The sequence below is a fragment of the Suricata suricatta genome, chromosome 1 (genome assembly GCF_006229205.1).
Source record: "Suricata suricatta isolate VVHF042 chromosome 1, meerkat_22Aug2017_6uvM2_HiC, whole genome shotgun sequence".
Taxonomy (NCBI): Eukaryota; Metazoa; Chordata; class Mammalia; order Carnivora; family Herpestidae; genus Suricata; species Suricata suricatta.
This window is the reverse complement of record NC_043700.1, coordinates 166,466,763-166,489,352: the sequence shown is the minus strand read 5'-3', so window position 1 is coordinate 166,489,352 and position 22,590 is coordinate 166,466,763. Positions and strand designations below refer to the sequence as shown.

Genomic DNA, 22,590 nt, shown 5'->3' with positions numbered 1-22,590 from the left:
CATTTAAAGAAAGAGAAAGCAAGTGTAACTGCATCAATTTGTGTTTAAGCAGCAGGGTTCCTTGTTAAATCTCAGAAAATAATAAGCCTTATATTAGAGATAATACGACATAGAAGCATGCATCTTCTCAAGTAAAATGTATAGGTTAGCATAATTCAATAATTAAAAACTTAGATGTTGTCAAATAAAATTAAATCTGGATCTAGGTAAAGATAGACTTTATTCAAAGGATTATTGCAATAAGGGGAAAGAGACTGTAGCGAAACTGCGGGGAAAATACTTACAGAAGGAGATTGATAAGAATCTCAAAGGGCAGGAGAAAATGGGTTGTCTGTTATAGGGAAAAATAACTAAGGCCACAAAGAATGGTGGCATGGCGGGAGGACAGTTCATCGGGGAATCTTTCCTTGTGGTCCACAGTTTCTTTGGAGGCGCTGGTACAGAGGAGTTGTATTCTGAGGGTGGGTCAAAATTCAAAACTTGGGAGTAACGAGAGAGAAGATCTTAAGTTGGTTTGTTTGTTAACAGCACATTTCCCCCCAATTAATTAGTGGGGACCAACAATTCAGCTCCTTATGTATGAGGCAACAGATGGGAATTTGGAGGGTCTGCATCTGGTCTTGTCTTGGTAAGCCAGCTCCTGAAACAAAGGACGGGGTTTTGTTTCTGTTTCTGTTTTGTTTTAACCTTGGCTATTTCCAAGAGCATAGGACTCAATCTAAAAAAATTTTACATTGTCAACATCAATCATTTTTCCCATGTGCCATTTTTCACAAAACAAAGTCAAAATCTCTTGCCAACCTCTAGCATGCTTACAAATAATTAATATGTAAAAGTAGTATAAACTCTGTTAAATTAATCAAACAAGGAGGCCATTAGACTGATGTGGTTCTAATCCTTTGGGAGCCTTCTACATAAACCAAAATCTAAGCCTGAAAATGCTTCAAAGGTATGAAATTGAAACCTAACACGAGCTAATCACAAATAGCCAAATAGGCTTTAAGCTTTAGCCAATCTGTAAATTCCGTACTTTTCTTCCACTTTTTCTCTATGATAGACTCTCCCTGATTCCTGATGGTGTACTGCTCCTAACCACTTCTGATTTCTATGAGTTTTTACTCAAATATACTCTTAAAGACTTTCAAATGTCTCAGCTCATCTTTAAAAGAGTTCATATCTTAAATTTTTTAATATTTATTTATTTTTGAGACACAGAAAGAGCACGAGAGGGCAGAGAGAGAAGGAGACACAGAATCTGAAGCAGGCTCCAGGATCAGAGCTGTCAGCACAAAGCTGTCACTCACAAACTGTGAGATTATGACCTGAGCTGAAGTTGGATGCTTAATCGACTGAGTCACCCAGGTGCCCCTCAAATACCTTAAATCTCGATCAGATGCTTAGTTCCTATGCACTTAATCCAACTCTACTCAGACTATTGTTGCAAGCTTGCTGTTCCCAGGGCAAATCACTTCACATTTTCATGGCCATATTTTTGAGTCAAGCTATGCAAAAGTTTTCTTTCTGAGAGTCAAAGTGAATGGTTTTGGCCAAGTATTTTAGGAATAGAAATAATGACAATTAAATTGGTTTTAGAAGTATTTATTATCTTGTTTATTCTTTGATGCAAGTTTTCACCTTAATTCGTTTGAATTACACCTTGTTTACTGCATTATAAAATGTAAATTTTCACTTTGAATTGTACCTCTTTTACCACATTATAAAGATGTCTGTATCACAGGGTGTTTGAGACCCATCGATCAGTTAAAGAAAATAGATTATCTAAAAGTTTTTGAACTTTATTTTTAACTTATTTTTTAATCAGACTGCTTTAAGTTGCAGAAATATTTGACAGCACATGTATTCTGAATTTTCTAGACCCAGAGGGGAGATTCAGAGAAGAGTTGGGAGAATTAAACTGAGAAGAAGAAGAAGAAGGAGGAGGAGGAGGAGGAGCAGGAGGAGGAGGGGGAGGAAGATGAGGAGGAAGAGGATGAGAAGGGGGATGGGAAGGGGGAAAGAGGAGGAGAAGAGCAAGTAGAAGAAGAAGAAGAAGTAGGAGAAGGAGAAAAAGAAGAAGACAGAGGTGAGCGGGGAGGAGGAGGAAGGAAGGCAGAACACTCATGTGCAAACTCACACAATAATAAAACAATGAATAATAGTTATCAACTCTGCTCTGATTATTTTGTGTCTGGCCCTCGTCCCTGCTAAGAACTTTCTATATCATTTTGCTATCAAGCTTCCTTTGCTTTTCTAGTCTGGCTGCAGGTAAGTCCAATCATTTGTTCTTCTAGTCCAGACACCAAAAAGAGTCTCTCATTTCCAACTCTGAAAATCTCAGGGAAGCTAACCAATGATATGACTTGCTTTAAATGTTCTCTCCTAGGCAAGTTGACCTATGATTAAGATTTGGGGTATTACTGCATAGGTGATGCCAGTCAAATATGATGCCCATTCCCCAATCAGTCTACTCTGATAGTAACTTTATTACATTGCTGCCTCAGCCATAACCTTGAAAATAGTGGGGAAAAAAAGCCATTTCCATATAAACTCCAATGCATGGTGTGTGTGTGTGTGTGTGTGTGTGTGTGTGTGTGTGTGTTATACTATGTATATATAAAGAAAAAAAGGGACAAAAAAGGTAACGACTATACTTTCAGAGCATAGCTCTTATAGTATTAAAATTGTATTTTCCACTAATATTAAAATTATACTTTCTAACATTCATTGTTTCCTATACATTACACTGATTATCTTTCCTCTCTGGGTTTTGTATCATAAAAAGTTGATAAATGGAACATATAGGTATAAAATTTAAGACTGATGTTGTTTACTTCTACCGAAAAAGTGGTAGTCATTACTGAAGATCTTAAAATTTTTAAACATATAATTTTAAATGGATTACCGCAACATATGTTTACACTTCTAAGAAGACCTTTACATCCTGTTGCAGCAGAGACTTATTTTAGCCGAAGTTAACTCTTCTGAATCTTTGGAGATATTTATTCTGAGAAGAACTGCTTTTCTTTTGCTGTTTTAAAGAGTTCCATCACAATTTTAGCTGTGTATTTCAAGTTTTCAATATGATAGAAAACCGTATCTCATGAGCATCTGAAATAATGCCTTTGCCATTCAGTACCTAAAGCAAACTGCTATTGGAAAATTGTGCTGATTCATAATTTTAAATTTGTGGAAATGAAACAAGTATAGTAAAATTTTAAAGTTAGAAGGCTATTTTAGTTAATATATATGATTATTTCATTGAAAAAGAAAGTTACATCTTGAAGTTTTAAAGTTTCTTGTGGTTCTACCAATTTTCAGAGCCAGGAATGGAACCTAGTTTTGCTGATACCTATGCCATATCTTCCCAGCACACAATCTGTTGTTTGAGTTGAATTAGACAGTAAGGCGACCTCTAACAGAAAAATTTGCTGAAGGTGATGTGGGGGACCAGCCCATGCACTTCAGTCGAAAGGTCCCTGAGTAGGGGGTTGGTATCGACACAATATCTATAAGAAAGAAGACAGACAACATGAATGGTGGTAAAGCCACACTTTACTAAGAAAGTCCGTGTCTGTTATGCCATAGGGGATTACACATTTTTTTTCTTTAATGATTACATAGTTTATGGTCCTTATAAAAGTAAAAACATGTTCTGGGAATTATCATTTTTTATCACAGAAGAGAGAAAACCCGTGAGAACAGAAGTAAAAAAAAAAAAACAGGAATGAGGGAATCTGTCTCTCAAAGAATTTTCTTTTCTTCAAGGCCGTTTAGCAGTTATGTCTGGGCAAGACACTTATTATACCAAAAGTTAATTTTAGACAGAGGATTGTGTTTGCCCCCAACAGCAGGCAATGAGCTGGGAAAAAATAATGTAAGGGAAAGCTGGTGTCGCTAACTGACCCAAGTTGATTCAAAACTTAAAAGTATATGCCTTTTTGCTTTTGCAAAGCAATGAGAAAATCATAGACAGGTTAGACAGAAGCCACATGTGCAGCCCAGGAGGCCAAATGTGGTTTTACAGTCTTTCGACTTGTTCTGCAACTTCCCAAACAGTTCTCCTGCGCCCCGGACGCAGTGCCGTCAATGATTGCTATGCGGGAGGTTTTTTGGCCTACTGGGCCCCAACAAAGTGAATAGGTGATAGCCACCAAATCATTATGTTTACATTAACATTCCTTAAAATAACATATATTGTAGTTGTTTCTTGCTCTTCCAAACAGTATTAGCTAACTCTGAAAATTGTCTAGAAAGATAGGTAAATAAAACTAAAAACCAAGGGTGAAAAATTAAAACATATAAATGTGAAATATATTGCTAATTTACAATTGGATATTAGGTTCAGGTTCAAGTATCGAGATACGTGAAATTAATTGGAACAGAAAATAAAGCAGACGACCATGGAAATTTGGTTGTTGCAATAATGGATAATTAAAGCAACATAAATAAATTTTCTAAAGAATATTAAAACATAAATAACATATGGTACACCTGGGTGGTTCAGTTAGCTAAGTGTCCAATTCTTGATCATGAGATGGAGCCTGGCATCAGGCTCTGTGCTGACAGTGCAGAGCCTGCTTAGGATTCTCTCTCTTCCTCTCTCTCTGTCCTTCCCCTGATCATTCTCTCTCTCTCTCTAAATAAACAAACAATAAAAAAACATAAATAACTTTAACATATAAAAAACAAGTCTGCTTCTCTTGATTTTTATTTCTATGCAGAGTATTAGCCAAACATCAACACATGATTGTTTTTAATAAAATCAAAAGAGATGTCAAGAGATACATTTTTTGTTTTTTTGTTTGTTTGTTTGTTTGTTTTCTTCTTCCAGAAGCAAATGCTAAATATGAAGGGGTGATCATGTCAGCAAAACAGCTAAGGTAAAACAGAGGTTATGTAAAAAAAAGGATAAACCATCTACCAAGAAATTGGATGACTAAGAATGGGTGGACTTGAATAAACTGTTGCCTATCATTTCCTTAAGTATTTCTTACCTTCTATTTTTGACTTTCTTATAGTCATTTAATGAACGTTTTTCCTTAATGTTGCAACTGCTTAATGTTTATCTTTAATCTATATTGGAAATGTACAAAACCTTTATATATTTTGTTCATGCAATTCATTAGCAGTGTATGTGTGTTGCCTTTTAATTTGCTAACTTACTGGGAGGTATGCACACAAAGAACAATCACATTAATTTGCTATAATTCTAAGGTGTGGAAAAATCAAACTGAGTGAAATGATAATACTGTTGTATTCAGTTCATCATTTATTTTTCTAATTTAAACTAATTATATTTTATGTTCTGACCACACCCCAAAATTTAAAACCTAGACTGCTGATCAAAATTAATAATGCTTATATTTTTCAACATCATACTATTTCAGAGTAGGTTTACAATAATTTTCTCATTTAAATGTCACCATGATTTCATTCAGCAGATGAAGGAAACCGAGTTTCAGGGAGGTTATATAACTAGCCACAATAACCTAGGAAAAGAGGAAACTTAGGATTTAAATCAAGGATGGGCTGATCATAAAAATTAGCTTTTATCTATTAAACGCAGATGCTATCTTTGTTCATTACCACAACCAATTTTCGCAGTTGATCAACAGAAAAATGATTGTGGCTACAAAGGTTTTATTAAAACAATTGTAATTAATTAATTATAACCACCAAATTATTATATCCCTATTATATAAGTAATTTTTAAAAGATTAAATAAGCATAAGTACTAACTCAACTCTCCAACTTGTAATTTAGTAAGTGAGCAACTGTAGACAGGAAACTAGTCTTCTGACATCTAAGTTATTGTGTTTTCACAAGGCTAATTTAAAATTGGATTTGCCTCAAGCATGGCTTATCTGAATCTTTAGAAAAAATTATTAATTTTTTGTGTATTGTTTCCTATGTTTTCAAAAAGCATTCAATAGATGGAAATATCCACAAATCATTCACTTAACAGATAATGATCAATTACTTATTATGAACAAGGTTCTTCATATAATGCTTATTATATATTCATAACCATAAACACATGAAGCAGGTAATATTTTACCCAATGATAATGTTGAGAGCACTGAAACTAAAACACGGAGAAAAATATCCATTATCCATAGTTAATAGTTAAATAAATATTTAACTCATTGAGTACTAAAGCAGAAACTCTTATATCAGATTTTATTTCAGAGAAGATTTCAGGTAGGAAGACTAATCGGCAGATTGTTGAGGTAGGTTAGGTGAGGAAGAATGGTACTCTAAACTAGGATATTCATCTTAAGTACTAAAGAGGCTGAATAATATTTAGGACATAAAAGCAGAAAAACTGGTAGAGAAGATTAAGAGACAGACAACAATAAAAGGAAGGTTTATTCGATGAAAAACTGGTGGATCACAGGGTTGACAAATTCTATAAAGTCTGAAACAAGAGAGATACTGTATACGGAAGACTTGAATTCAGAGTTTCAGTTTAATTTTAGGGTTCCAGAAAGGAAGAGAGAGTTTTATAATCATAAAAACGATCTAGGGGGGAGATAAAAATTTGCCAAATATTAGAACATAGTTATTAGATCATGGCATGGATTTAGTTGAGATCACGTAAGGAAATGATAGAATAAAAAAACAGTTGGCTATTTGAATGACATTCTGTAAAACAGAAATGTAAGAGGCCGGCCAAACAGTAGCACAGGTAGCAAAGAAGAACTCGTCAGAAAAACTTTTACAATATGTTATAAACAAAGGAAGTAGAGGGTCTCTAAAAGAAGGAGTGAGCAAAGGTGTCAAATGAAGCAGAAAATTAAGACCTAATAATATTCTTGGAATTTGACAGTTACTCCTTCAGTAAATATACACTGAAGATCTACTATGTGTTAAGCACAATGAACACAGGTGAACAAAACAGATACGCTCTTTCTCATCATGGAGATTACAGTCTAGTGAGGAAGAAAACCATAAAAGAGAAAAGCATTACTGTAAATCATGATGAGTGCTAAGTCGAAAATGAGGGGAGGGGACAGCAAATAACAGGAGTTCCCTAATTTATACTTGAAAGTGAAGACCGTCTTTTCTGAGTAAATGACATTTAAATTGAGATCTGAAAGATGGCAGTTTAAAAACGACCCTAGGGATTATATTTTCAAGGAGACAGGAAGACCAAATTCAGATTGCAGTAGGATGAAAAGTTAATGTGACATGAAGAATTCAATTCTATTCAAAGAACATTGAAAATAGAAAAAAGTAAAACTTGGTAAAGGTGATCTGGAATGTCAGTGGGAGCTGGTTTCACCTAGCCAGTGACAATTTTCAGATGAATGTCTTTGAGAAAGTCCAAGTCAGGAATTTACAGTGAGGTGGAGGGTCTGGTTTTAAAGAACCACTCATGCTTCATTTGGCTTACAAAAAGCAGATATAGCTGCAACTGGTGGGAAAATGCAGTGAAGTATGTGGATGTGTATGCTGAGAGAAGGAAGTGAATTGAGTGATTACATAGACCAGGGATTGCCAAACTAGAGCCTATGTATCAAACCAGGCCACCACTTAGTTTTGTAAATAAGTGTTAATGGAACAAAACCAAGTTTGTATATTTGCATACTGTCTGCACTTGCTTTCTTTCACAGCAGAAGGTTGAATGGTTTTGACACCAGTGTGTGTGCTGCAAATCCTAAAAATTTTACTCTCTGGCTCTGCACTGAAAAAAAAGTGTGCTGACGTTGGGTATAGACTGTTCTTTACCTGGAAGTGGGAAAGGAAATCGGATAGTAAGGAAGATACAGGTCCAGGGATTTTCTTGTTTGTGTGTTCATTTGTTTTTTAAAGGACAAGGTATGTATTTTCTAGGTGGAGAGAAAGAGGAAAGTGAAAAGGAGAAACTGAAATTACACAAAAAGTATGAAGTTAATAAAAAAAAAAAGACAAAATTTCTAGAAGAGTCCACAGCAGATAGACTTTGTCAAAACAATGCCTCCATGGGATATGCCTGCCATGCATGCCTCCATGCGGTATAGATATTCTTTTACATCTTGTGACATCATTTCCTTTATAAATACACAGCCAATTTTTGCCATTGATTTATTTATTGTTTTAAAGCTGAACATTTATCAGTGTAGTTTATTAGACAGTGTTTTAAAAATTATATTTATTTTACCCATTTATATACTTACTTGATGTGATCCTCATCATTCAACCATGTTTTGGAGGAAATTAGCTCAATATGTAATATCTGCCACCTTTACATAGCTTCTTTATAAGCTTAAAATATAATTGATTATAAGTTTGAAAAGAAAAATTGCTCATTTGTTAAAATAAAATGTCCAGAAAACATAATAAAATACAAACGTCCCTACAGTGTATTTTTCCCCAAGTAGAAAAGCATAGAACTTCTGTTTTTAATCTTTTTATGTTTATTTATTATTGAGACAGAGAGAAACAGAGCTTGAGTAGGGGAGGTTCGGAGAGAGAGGGAGGCACAGAATCTGAAGCAGGTTCCAGGCTCTGAGCTGTCTCTGTCGGCACAGAGCCAGACATGGGGCTCAAACCCATGAACCACAAGATCGTGACCTGAGCTGAAGTCGGACACTTAAGCAACTGAGCAAACTAGGAGCTCCCAGAACTTCTTCCCAAACTGAATGATACATCCCAAACTAAATGATACTGCTTCCCTCCTGAGAAGACAACACCTGTCCTTTTAACACCAAGGGACTGTCATGACAAAAGAGTACTCCCTTGGATCTCTGCTAACTTGCTGATAGATTTCTGACCTCAAATACCTTGGAACATCTCCAGCTCTCATGTTACTGAGAAAAGATCTCTGCCTTCCAATCACCTCTGTGAGTTGTGCCCTCACTTGCTACATATGCACTATCATGGTTCTGACATTACTCATCACAGTGAAGAATGTGTTACTTCCTTCTCAGACTCTGGCTGGCATGACCTTTGTGCCTTTACTGGCAGAGCACAAAACTCAGGCTGTAACATCTATCAACTTGGAACTCCTGAATTCAAAATAATAATATAAATACCTGTAAATAACCTGAGTAGAGTGAAAAAATGTTGAACTGAGGATGTGACACTATTACATTAAGAAGATGTAGGGCTTGGAGTATTTGTAACACTAGAACAAGTAACATAAGAGGTAGAAAAATGGAGTGAATTGTGCAAACAGAAGAAACTGTAGAGTTTCATTTGCCTCATTTTATGCCTGCTAATCATTTTCATATGTTAATCTATCTCCTTCTAGCAGTGGTCTCCTTTTTTGTGACATTCCATGCTGATCCATGCCCTGACACTCCCCATTTGCTTCATTGTGAACATCCTGCCAAGAGAGAAGACCCTCAGAATGAACTTTGTCTTATTCATTCAGTTTGTGACCACAACCACTCTACTTATTTCCAATGAGGTCTCCAAATTATTCCTCTTGGATTTTTCTTTGCTAAAAGCTGAAGTGTATCCACAATCCTTAAAAATATTATCTGGAAAGTCAACTTCTCTAAATTGGAGGTTTTCTATTCAGGTTTGGACTCTATTACCAACCGTCTCAGAAAATGGTCACTAATTATTTCATTGTCTAGATTATACATTTTTAAGAAAACTTTAGCGTTACTTTGGAAGTTTACATTAATTCTAGTATAATAACTTTTTCATAGATGCATTTTGTTTGACTCATAAGGGCTTTGTGTTTGCATTTCTTATTTTACCTGGTTTTAATTATTAGCCTACTTTTTCATCAGAGTGCTGCATATCAAATACAGATTTCTAATTCCTCTTGAAAGTTTATTTATTACTGTAGGGCTCACATTCCCTTATGGAAACATTAAAGAATAGTGATTACCCACTTTAGACTTCTCGTGTTCTATATAGAATGCCCAGCACTGCATTTTTTATCCCAAGTTTTAAAATTATGGTTAGTTAACATAACAGTGTACTATTAGTGTCAGGTGTAGAATTTCATGATTCAACACTTTTGTACAACTGGTGCTCATTACTGTGCACACCTTAGTACCCATCACCATTCAACTCATCCCTCCCCCGACCCCTGATAAGTCTCAGTTTGTTTTCTATAGTTAAGAGTCTGTTTCCTAATTTGCCCATCCTTTTTTCTTGTAGGTTCATTTGTTTTGTCTCTTAAAATCCACAAATGAATGAATTCATATGGTATTTGTCTTTCTTTGAATTATTTTGCTTAGCATAATACTTTCTAGCTCCATTCATGTCATTGGAAATGTGAAAATTTCTTTCTTTTTTATGGCTGAGTAATATACATATCACCTTTTTTTTATCCATTCATCAGTTGATGGACATTTAGTCTCTTTCTATAATTTGGCTATTGTTGATAATGCTGCTATTAACATTGAAGCATATCTTGTCCTTTGAATCACTACTTTTGTATCCTTTGGTTAAATTCTTAGCTGTGCAATTTAAATTCTGGATTATAGGGTAATTCTTTTTTTAACTTTTTTAGGAACCTCCATACTGTTTTCCAGAGTGGCTGCACCAATTTGCATTCCCACCAACATTGGTTGTTTCCTATGTTAATTTTACATTCTGACTTGTATGAAGTGATATTTTATTGTAATTCTGATTTTTATTTTTGTGATGATGAGTGATGTTGAATATATTTTCATGTGCCTGTTGGCCATCAGTATGTCTTTTTTGGAAAAATATCTATCTATGTGTTCTGCCCACAGAAAGTTCTTTCAAGTTCTTTATAGATTTTGGTTATTAACCCTTTATCAGATATGTCATTTTCAAATATCTTTTCCCATTCAAATGTTGCCTTTTAGTTTTATTGTTTTTCTTTGCTTTCCCTGTGAAGACACTTTTATTATTATTGTTATTAATATTACTATCATTAATGAAGTCTCAAGTGTTAATTTTTGCTTTTGTTTCCCTTGCCTTACCAGATATTTCTAGTAAGAAAGTTGCTACAGCCAATGTCAATGAAGTTATTCCCTGTGTTTCCTCTAGGATTTTTGTATTTTCATGTCTGAATTCAAGTCTTTAATCCATTTTGATTTTATTTTTATGTATAGTGTAAACTGTCCAGTTTTCCCAACACCATTTGTTGAAAAGAGTGTATCTTTTTCATCGGATATTCTTTCTGCTTTGTCAAAGATTAATTGATTATATGTAAATTTCTGGGTTTTCTAGTCTGTTCCACTGATATATGTGTCTGTTTTTGTGCCAGTACCACATTGTCTTGATCTCTACAGTCTTGTAATATTATTTGAAGCCTGAAATTGGGATGCCTCCAGCTTCGGTTTCCTTTTTCAAGAGGGACGCAAAACCTGAGAGACTATGTAATACTGAAAAGGAACTGAGGGTTGAAGGAGGAGGGGGAGGGAGAAGGGAGGTGGTGGTAATGGAGGAGGGCACTTGTGGGGAAGAGGACCGGGTGTTATATGGAAACAAATTTGACAATAAACTGTTAATTTTAAAAAAAAGATTCCTTTGGCTATTTGGAGTTTTTTGTGATTCTATATAAATTTTAAGATTGTTCTAATCCTGTGAAAAATGCTGGTGATATTTTGATAGAAATCACATTAAATGTGTAGATTTCTATGGGTATTATAAACATTTTATAATATCCATTCTTCCAACTTATGAGCATGGAATGTTTTTCCATTTTTTGTGTCATCCTCAATTTCTTTATTCAGTGTTTTATTGTTTTCAGAGTACAGATTTTTTTATCTCTTTGTTTTGATTTATTCTTAGATATCTTATGGTTTTGGTGTAATTCTAAATGAGATTGATTCCTTGATTTCTCTTTCTGCTACTTCAGTGTTGATGTATAGAAATGCAGAAGATTTTGGAATATTTATTTTGTATCTTGCTACTTTACTGAATTCATGTATCACTTCTAGCAATTTTTTGGTGAAGTCTTTGGGTTTTCTATACAGAGTATCATGTCATGTGTAAATTGTGAAAGTTTAACTTCTTCCTTGCTGATTTGGATGCCTTTTATTTCTTTTTGTTGTCAGATTGCTGAGGCTAGGACTTTCAGTACTACGTTAAATAACAGTGGTTAGAGTGGACACCCCTTTCTTGTTCCTGACCATAGAAAAAAAGCTCTGAGTTTTTTCACATTGAGGTTAATATTATCTGTGGGTTTTTCATATATGACCTTTATTGTCCAACTTTTCTTTTTATGGCTAGAATGTTTCTATAGTAAAGAAAAGTTTAAGTAAGCAGATGTTCCTCTGAGGCCTTAGTATAAAATACAAAGTATTTTAATGATTTGTGAAAGCTCTCAGAATACAATGTGAAAAATACATCCATAAGGGCATATCAGTACTGTTATTAGTACTGTTATTTAAAAAATATTTAAACCAACTTTGCCATTAGTTGCATCGTTTCAATATACACACTGCATAGAAATACATAGATACTTTTTTAAACACTGGCACTAAGATTTTAGATATATGGCCAGGTGTCAGTTGTCCCACAATCATTAAAGAAAAACTTCATTAAATGAATTGAATTATTTATTTTAGATGTCTCATACTACCAATTAGTCATTGAATGTAATTGGAACTTATTAATAAAAAATATATTTAATCATAATTTTAATATGTATCTGATTGTTGTGTCTTCCTTTATTCTTGCTATGTAAATGTAGCCTCCCTTTTATCAGTTATAAACCTGCTCAAAACCAAGAAGGAAATTATTTACAAACTACATATATCAAAGAAGATATTATTCTACTTTTAGTTTCCTCTACACCACTTAAGAGTCATTATGTCTTACTACGTGTAATTCCTGAAAATGTGTAAAGTGACTTAAATATGGTAGGTACTCAATAATATCCCCTGATTGCTTAGACAGCCAGAAGAGCATAAGCTACACTTCAGAAATAATGTATTGTGTGCTCTAGTTGATGGTTTATGAGGTATGAATAGAGAAGTTATATTTCTTCATAGAGGCTATGAATTTAATTCTGCATTTTGGGAGGGTGAGTTTCTACAACCTCTCCATTGCTCTCAACTATGTAGATGTAAATAGCCCAAGTTCTCTGACTTAGCAGGCATAACAGTACTCCAAGTATCAAAACTCATCAAGAAAATGTTTCTGGAAAAACCCGTGCCTTATTCAATGATTAATGATAATTATACCTGAAGATTTGTGGCAGAGTTTAAATCTATACATTAAGACACATTTAAATATGAGTAAGTCATTTAATAATGATTTTTCTTTAAATTTTGTAGAAGTAGGTATGCCTGGGGGCTCAACTGGTTAAGCATCAGACTTTGACTCAGGTCATCATCTAACAGTTCGTGGGTTCAAGCCCTGCATCAGGTTCTGCACTGACAACTCAGATCCTGGAGCCTGCTTCCAATTATGTCCCTTTTTCTCTCCCTCCCTTGCTCATGCTTTTTTCCCCCCTCTCATTAAAATAAATAAACTTAAAAATAACTTTGTAAAAATAAAATGTAATACAGAAAAATTCATAATCACAAGTGTACATGTTGGCTGTGAAGTCAACACAACCATGAATCCTCACCAAGATCTGGAAATCAAGCATCACCAAATCCAATAAGCTACTCTTTGTCCTTTTCCCAGCCATCAACTTCTCTTCCTCCTCAGAGAGAAACTATCATGATTTTATAATGCCTATATTATAATACAGATATTCAATCTTTAATATCTGGCTTGTCTCTCTCAATATTATATTTGTGACATTCATTATCCTTTTGTGTTATAATACTATTTCATTAATTTTTATGTTGTGTATTCTTCTATTGTATAAATGTACCAGAATGCTATTGTTGGGTATTTGGGGTGTTTCTCAGTATGGGGACATTACTAGTATTTCTTCTATGAGCTTTCTTAAGCATGCATTTTGGTGAATATATCTGTATATAATTATTTAGTATATACTAAGTGTGGATTTTCTGAGACATATGCTATGTGTAAGCTTAGCCGTCTTTAGTATGCATAGCTCAAAAATGCTCCAAATCAATGGAGACACTACCAAGAGAATTGAATGGAACTTCTAATTGCTGCATATCCTTAACAACATGGAGTATGATCAATCTTTTAAAGTTTTAACCATTCTGTTTTTTTGTGCATTGGTATGTTATTATATAAGCACAATCTTTTTACTAAAATAATCTACACTTTTCTGCCTTTCCTCAGGGACAAGAGAATCTCTGTCCTTTCAGATTAACCCATTCTTGTAGTTTTCAGATTAGAGAACATTTCTTAGTTATTTTTGAGAATATACTAAAAAAAAACAGTTTCTGAAGCAATTCGGAAAGCAATAAAAGTATAGAACTAAGAGTCAGAATTTATATGTCTCAGGGCGCCTGGGTAGCTCAATAGGTTGAGCATCAGACTTCAGCTCAGGTCATGATCTCATGGTCTGTGAGTTTGAGTCCCACATTGTGCTCTTTGCTGACAGCTCAGAGACTGGAGCCTGCTTCAGATTCTGTCTCCCTTTCTCTCCACCCTTCCCCCACTCATGCTGTATCTCTGACTCTCTCTTAAAAATAAATAAACGTTTAAAAAAATTTTTAAAAAAGAATGTATATGTCTAAATTCTTCCCCACTTAAAAGAAAAATAAGAATGCCTAAAGTATCCTTGTGTTTAACATTAGAACCTGAGTAGTAGTGCTCAGTAAGGAAAGACCAAAATCGGGGAATGGTTGAAAGAACCATGATTCATGATAACTCAGGTAAATCAGAATGAAAAAATCACAGAATCCAGGTAAGGAAAAGAGAGATTGTCAGGAGGGACACATGTAAAGGTTTATTTGAGAAAAACAAACAAAAATAGAAACAAAGAACTAAGAAGAGAATGCTAAGAAATTAAAAGCCTAGAGCCTAAGATAGAATTTTGGTATCTGAAGGTCAGGGTAACAATGACATTTAAAACTTTTTACCTTGAACTAACGGTTGAGCTTAATTCATCTCTAAGCAAGAAGGCTCAAAGTCTGACAAGTACATTTGTCTTATTGGAGTTGAGGGTGGCCAGTGAAGGAGTCTGGCAACAGACATTCTGAACCACTGATCACAAGGCAGGAAAGAATAGCCACATTGTGGCTAAACACTACTTTAGAAATAAACAATGATTTAATCACTAAGGGCAGAACTTCATTCTTCTGCAAATTTATAGAATCCTAACTTTCTAGCTGGGTTCATTATTATTCTCCTTCAACTGAATGAGTGAATTAGTAGATTTAACTTTGCAGGAAGCCGAAACCTTAGCAAAGTTCCATTGTAATTATATAGAGATGCCCTTGGAAGTTTTCTAATAGCACAGAGATGGTGTCTCATTCACAGAAATTATAGCGGTGAATGATTTTTAATAGGCAATAACAAAGTAAACAGTAGCAGATAGGAAAAGGCTTTATTCTACATTCACTAACATGTCCACTGGGGTAAATTTGAAATTCTTTTATAGCAAGATTTCTGCCTCAGAAAATAGAACAAGACTGAATGTTTATGTTTCAAAAGGTTTCTGCAGCATCTCCCAAGTCAGTTCTTAAAAGCACCCTTTAGAAACTCAAGAGGAATTTTAAAGTTTGGAAGCCTTAAGTCTATATTTTTTATTTTATTTAATCTTTTGAATATTACCTCTACATAAAGAATGTGATAGCACCAGAGTATTTTCATTGTCTAAAAATGAAAATAAAACCTAACATCTACAGAAAACTATGTAATTCTTGGAAATTAGTCACCTTTATACACCAGTTTATACTATTAAAATGGCAACTGTATTGATTAAAAATAACTTTCTTTAAAGTTACACTGAGGGGCACCTGGGTGGCTCAGTCGGTTAAGCCTCCGACTTCGGCTCAGGTCAGAACTCACATTCGTGGGTTCGAGCCCCGCGTCAGGCTCTGTGCTGACAGCCAGCTCAGAGCCTGGAGCCTGCTTCCGGTTCTGTGTCTCCTTCTCTCTCTGCTCCTCCCCCTCTATGCTCTGTCTCTCTCTGTATCAAAAAATAAATAAAAAATTAAAAAAATTATTTAAAAAAATAAAGTTACACTGATGTTAGCATTTTACAATGCATTATATCTAATTTTATTTAAAATATAAATTATGTGGGAAATTGCAGTTATTTTTCCTATATTTTTATTTCAAGTAATAAAATCATATGCACACATAGTACATGTATATGTATAACTTTCAAGAGGTATACACATATATGTATATGTATATATATACATATGTATACTTTACAAACATATATATGCCTTTTTTAAACGATAAAAATCCTTGACTAATTAAAGTTTTAAAAATAAGTGTTTTGTATTTTCCTTACATGTGGATGTGTTTAATTTAAACGGTGAGTGACAGAACCCCAAGGCAGATGTTCATTTCTCTTCTATGTAAAAGCCCAGTTAAATAGTCCAGAGCTTGTGTGTGGCTCAACAGTGTCAGAGACTCACATTCTTTCTATGTCACTTGCCCTTATATGAGTCCCCATCCAGAAGTGGTTCAAAATGGCTCTCCTAGCTCCAGTAACTAAAATTCTTATTGATATTGACAAGAAGACAAAACAGAAGGAAGAAAGGTACACTCTTGCTAAGATATGTCCTAGAGGTTGCAGATACAGTTTCCACTGACAATCTTCTTGTCACAATTTAAACTTGTGACGGATTGTGTCCTGAGAAAGGGGTTGGAAAATACAGTCCTTATTCTGAGCAGTCATATGTACAGGTAAGTATGCTATATATAATGTAGCAATATATATATTATGATCTTATACTTGGAGCATGTGAAAAATATATATAAATAGTATATCTTAATCAAAGTAAAAAAAATAGGGATTGTTCTGTGGTTGAAGTTATTGAATTAGATGGCTGATGGCTCAACTGATTCTACTGAAATGCATTTCTATGCATATATTTGGGACAAATGTACAGTTAGGAAACATTTTTAAGGCAACATTATTTCTTTGACACTAATGTTAAAAACAAAACAAAACAGAAACTAGTGACATTTAAATGACACTGTGGTGTCTAATACTCTTTAAATGTTGCTTTCAATGTTGACATCAGCATCAGATGAAGATATAACTTTTAAGAGTCATTTGGATATTATAATGAGAAAAAGACAATTAAGTAAAGCTCTATAAAATCCTCTAAACAAAATGCTGTAATAAGAGAAGAAAGGAAGAGACCATAACTGATTTCAACATAAAATTTGAAATCAAAGCCAAACATAATTTCTCCCAAAATTTGATCCAGAATTTATGCTTATGGAAATAGAAGCCCAAAGATACTAGGTACCCAGATGTTTGTTACAGCACTGTTACACAAACGTTACAGCAACTTAAATGGCTGATGATAGGCAGCTAATTTAATAAACTATATCATATTATAAAATAGAATATTGTCCATAGAAATGAAGCTGTATCAGCATAAAAATATATTTAGGCTGTAATGCTGAGTGAAAAAAGTACAAAATGCTACATGGGAGATGATCCTAATTTTTAATGCATGTGTGCAATATAACATTCATGCACATGTGTTGACATGTTGAGAAGGAAGCATACTAAATGCTAACAGCACTCATATCTATAGTGGAACCTTGATAATCAAGAGTTTCTCTTTTTTCATATTGTGAGACTGACACTCTCCTTCCTGTGCTAGAAAAGCACTACGGTTGTCTATTTTTTCAACAGTTAGCATAGTAATCTGTAAATTAGTACAAAAAATATAGAGAGATACACTAGGATAATTATAATGAATAGAAAATATTTCAGACATATACTTTAATGAAAGGCAGCTTGTATACCAGCATACATGTCTGAACTCTCTTTAGTAAAGTAATGTAATAGACATTATGGTACAATATATAGAATATATAACAACATTTATCTGTGGTTAATATTGGGATTAGGGCCTTGGAATTAATTTTTTAATAAAATAAACGCTGTATATTTGAGAATTTATTCATATTACTGGGAATCGCTATGATTGTCAAGTGATATGGCTTCCAAGAGTTTCTATTAGAGTCATGAAATAGGCCCACTGCCTATTGTTCTTACCATTGGCCCTCATATTAGACCCATAAGAGCCTAAGAGAAGTCTATTTAAGCTCACAGCATTATCTAATTGCTGACTGAAAAAATTCTAGGTATTTGACATCCAGTAGTCTTGAATATATTAATGGAGAGAACACCTAAAACTTGGATTTAAAAATGCAATGAAATTACATTAATTATTGTGAATCAACTGAACTTGTAAAATATGTCTGGTTTCAGGAACTCAGAAGTTAGCTAGGTGTGCAGACATATCAATCCCTCCAGAGAGGCAGTACTGTTTTCCCCTTAACTCTTTAAGTAAAGGGTCAGAACTTTCCCTCTACGAGGTTACAGTTTAGCCAAAGCTTACACAAAATGCCAGCAGCCAGTAGATGATGGTTTCTGTCTATTGAGCTTGTTAACCTGAAACCATTTACATTTGGAGATTTTATCTTGAGTCTACATTGCTGTAGTGTTTTCAAGAGCTAGTTGTGGAAACCAGCCAAAAAATGAAAGTAAATATAAAAGGAACATTTTTGGTTTACCTGAGCAAAATAGGAGAAGTCCCCAGAATTTGTCTGAGGGACCTCTGGATTCAGGATCCAGAATGACCTATCTCCCAAGTTTGTCTCCCTCTTTGTCTTTCTCTGTTTCTGTCTGTCTCTGTCTCTCTGTCTCTCTCCCTTCCTCCCTCCCTCCTATCCCCTTTCCTTCTTTCCTTCCCTTTATTTCTGTTGGTGCCACTTAATACTCTCCAACCCCCAGAAACCATTAATTTTATCCATACAATCTGTTTGAAACCTTTCTCTGATGTGTATCATGTAAAATTTCTGCGGGAAATGTACTCTACACAGTCAAAGCCCCACATGGTGGCATACATGAATTTTAACTTCCAAACACCTCCTGGATATGCCAGTCTCTGTACACTTTCAGAATTTTCACTCACACCAGCTGCTGTCATTCCTTGCCTGAATTTCTGCAACAGTTTGTAAGCTGCAGATCTAAAGCATCTCCACTCCCTACCTCCCATGTCTGGATAGTTCTTTAGACTTGAAGTACCTTCCCAAGTTACTCACACACATAGATCATTCTCCATCCTAAAGTTAGAAAAGTATTTTCAAACCACAAATTTGATCATGTCCCATTCCATAGTCTCCTGTTCAAGATGCATCCACAGCTTTCCAGATCAAGAACTTGCCCTGCAGACCCTTTGTTATATGGCCACTTCCTCCCCCTCTAATTCTTCTATCTACATATTCCTTTATCTTTCCTCACATCACAGTGACCTTTATTTTTCCCATCCTCTTAAGTGGACATTATGTCTGGATAAAGTCTCTTGATACTTTTCTTTGTTCCTCTCTTTGACAAGTTAATCCTGACTAGTTTTTAAACCTTAGCTAAATGTATTAGTTTTTAGACCCTAGCTAAATGAGCCACATTACATTACCAAAAGTGTAGTAACTTAAAACAACAGCAAGTTATTATCTTATAGTTCTGGATAGAAGGAATCCAAATCAGTCTCACAGAGCTAATATCAAGATGTTGGCAGGATTAGCTCCTTATGAAGGCTCTAAGGAAAAATTCATTTTTTAATCTTTTCTAGTTTATAGGGTATGTCTGCATTCCTTGGCTCATCGCTCTTCTCCATTTCTAAAGCCACAGGGTAACATCTTCAAATATTTCTCTCTGACTTTGGCCCACTGACTGCTTCCTTTTCTCTGCTCTGTATCACATGGACTTCCTTGAATTTGATTTTGGTGTCATCTCTTAGGAGGACTCTCACAATCATACTGGGCACACCAGGATGATCCATAATTATCTCTCCATCTCCAAACTCTTAATTTAATGATTTCTACAAGGTCCCTTTTGTCATATAAGGTACCATACTCATAGGTGCCAGGGATTAGGAAATGGCCACCTTTGGGGGAGTATTATTCTGTCTACTCTGCTAACTACTTCTTTTTCCCAGATTTCATTTATTTGATGAAAACTCCCTAATATGTACTATCAGTCTTCATTTAGTTTTACCCTCCACAATACTAGACTTTAAGTCTTATGAAAGCAAACATTCTATCTGTTTTAGGAACCAATCTATACACAGATTCTAGCATAGCATCTGCAGTATAGGAGGCACTCAATAAGTATTGTTGATGAACAGATTAAAATCCCTAAATGTCTAGAATAAGTTAGTATGCCTTTACTTTTTTGGATTTATTTTTTGTGTTAAAAAATACATAACATAAAATTTACCTTCTTAGCCATTTTAAATCATACAGTTCAGCAGTATTAATATATTCACATGTTGTGAAACAGATTTTTGGAAATTTTCCACTTTGCAAAATTGAAACACTATACCCATTAAACAACACCACTTCTTCACTCTTTCGCTCCAGTCCTTGGTGACCACCATTCTTTCTGTTTCTATGAATTGGATTAATTTAAATGCCTTATATAACTGAAATCCTATGGCAGTTGTCTTTTTGTGGCTGGCTTATCACAGCACAAAATGTGACATACACATATAATAGAATATTATTCAGCCTTAAAAAAGAAGAAAATCCTGTCTCTTGCTACAATAGTAAGACTTTAGTATTATATTCTAAATACCCTTGGCTTTATACTTGTATTAAATTATTTTGTATTAAGTTCTAATTGGTCTTGTATTTAGAATTATTTTGTATTAAATTACAATGCCCTTGACTTTATACTTGTAAATTTGATATTTTGCACTGTTTGAATAGACATGTCAATGAACCTATCTTAAGAAAGCCAAACAGGGCAATCTTGTCTGAAATCCAGTATCACTAGTATACTCTTTAAGTCATCCTTACAGTTTATCTTAAACTGCCATATATAGAACAAAGTATAGATAGTGATAATTATGTAGATAAATGATAGGTAGATAATAGATGACAGATTCATCACTGGATCATCAATCTGGACATTTTATAGAAGGTTAAAATAATACCTTGCATTGCTTTTCAGGTACCTTCAGAAGTTAGCACAGTGTTCTGGATATATTAAATACAAATGTATGTATTAAATATCACTATGATAGCCTACCTCCATTACATTTGCTTGTATAAGACAGGAGAACGTTGACCTAGAAGTGAACAAAATACTGTCATTGATGATATATGTTTTAGTCTAAGTGCAATTTATGCATTTGAGTACACCCCACTTGGTGAAAGTTATTTTAGTAAATGAATTTTGGGATATGCTGCTTCAAAACCACTGTGTTTACTTGATAGTCCGTAAATTCTCTGTTGGAGATATTATGGTCTACAATGGATTCTACTTAATTGGCACATCTCAGTGGAAACTGAAATATGCCAATTAGACAATGATTGTCTCATTTAATTACATAATTGCTCATATGAACTATCAGATACATTTAAATTAGGAAGGATTTTTGAAATGCAAAACATTGATCAAATTGTGTATGTACATAATTAAGACAAATTAGAAATGCAGATGTTGGGCATGATACAAAGCATTATCATGAAGGCATATTCTTGTTTTTTTGTTTAACAGTTTAATGAGTATTATAATCCATCTGGTCAACACAATCCCAAAATATACCTAATAACCAAAGTCAAAACTGAATTTTAAGTCTGCATTAATACTCTATGTTGTTATTTCAGAAATCCAACTAAACTAGAAACCAAATAGAGTTGCTGCTTTATAATGCTTAAATGTTCTTACATGAAGGGTTGATTTAAAATGAATTTCTCATACCAATCACAAAATAATTTTTAAAATTTAAAAAAAGCTTCTATACTTAGAGTGTAAGTCAACAGGATGGTCCTCTGATATAGATCTCTATGTATCAAGATAGGTCAATTAGACATGTGTTTCATGCAAAAATCTCCTATTTGCTAATATTAATTTATACAACCTGCAGGATATGAAGGCATTCATAAAGCATGTGATATTGACAGCTTTCCTTAATTGTTAGCAGGGCATTGATAATTATTTGCCAAAAATTTGCTCTTATTTTACTCTGTAACTTAAGTTTTTTTGTGGCAATTTGCATTTCAGAGCTTGTGTGTTATACAATGTGTAAAGATAAGTTCTGTGTTTTTTAATCAACAACTTTTAAGCAATAACAAATTACATTTTTGTGCAATTATTTAGAAATATAATGGGTAGATGTGAGTTAATTTTATTTTGTTCAGTGCACCCAAACTGTCTTATTAAAACAGCCTAAACATTACTTAATGTCATATTATAGTATTTAAATTTTTTACTTTAGAAAATAGCCAAAAAAGTTTAAACAAATGGCCAGTAATACACCATATATAACAATCATTTACTAACATTTTTCTTTGCATAATTACCATGCATATTGCTTACTTTCATTTTTTTTGTCAGTTACCATGTGCCTGTTATTTAAAATATTGAATGCATGATTATCATTACTATGTGGAAATGAAAATCTATATATCATATTTCCTTCAACAGTTTGATTTTTTATCTTATTTCATGTTTCATAAAACACTTCAATAAGTACCATAGCAGATTATTTCTCTGGTATAAATCTTAAAATATGGAATTACTGACCAAGTTATATGAAAAATTCAAGAATTTTGATGCAAATTTTATTTCCAGAAAGATTTTTT

The 22,590-nt window shown here is 34.0% G+C and overlaps 1 long non-coding RNA gene across 2 annotated transcripts in view; it reads right to left on the bottom strand.

The window, feature by feature from the left end:
* The window catches only part of LOC115285769, a 63,437-nt gene that overhangs the window by 17,003 nt on the left and 23,844 nt on the right, over nucleotides 1-22,590 (bottom strand). For both annotated transcript variants that reach the window (XR_003905688.1, XR_003905689.1), the window contains exon 4: nucleotides 21,032-21,071. This is a non-coding gene — a long non-coding RNA (uncharacterized LOC115285769). The remainder of the gene's footprint in view (nucleotides 1-21,031; nucleotides 21,072-22,590) is intronic.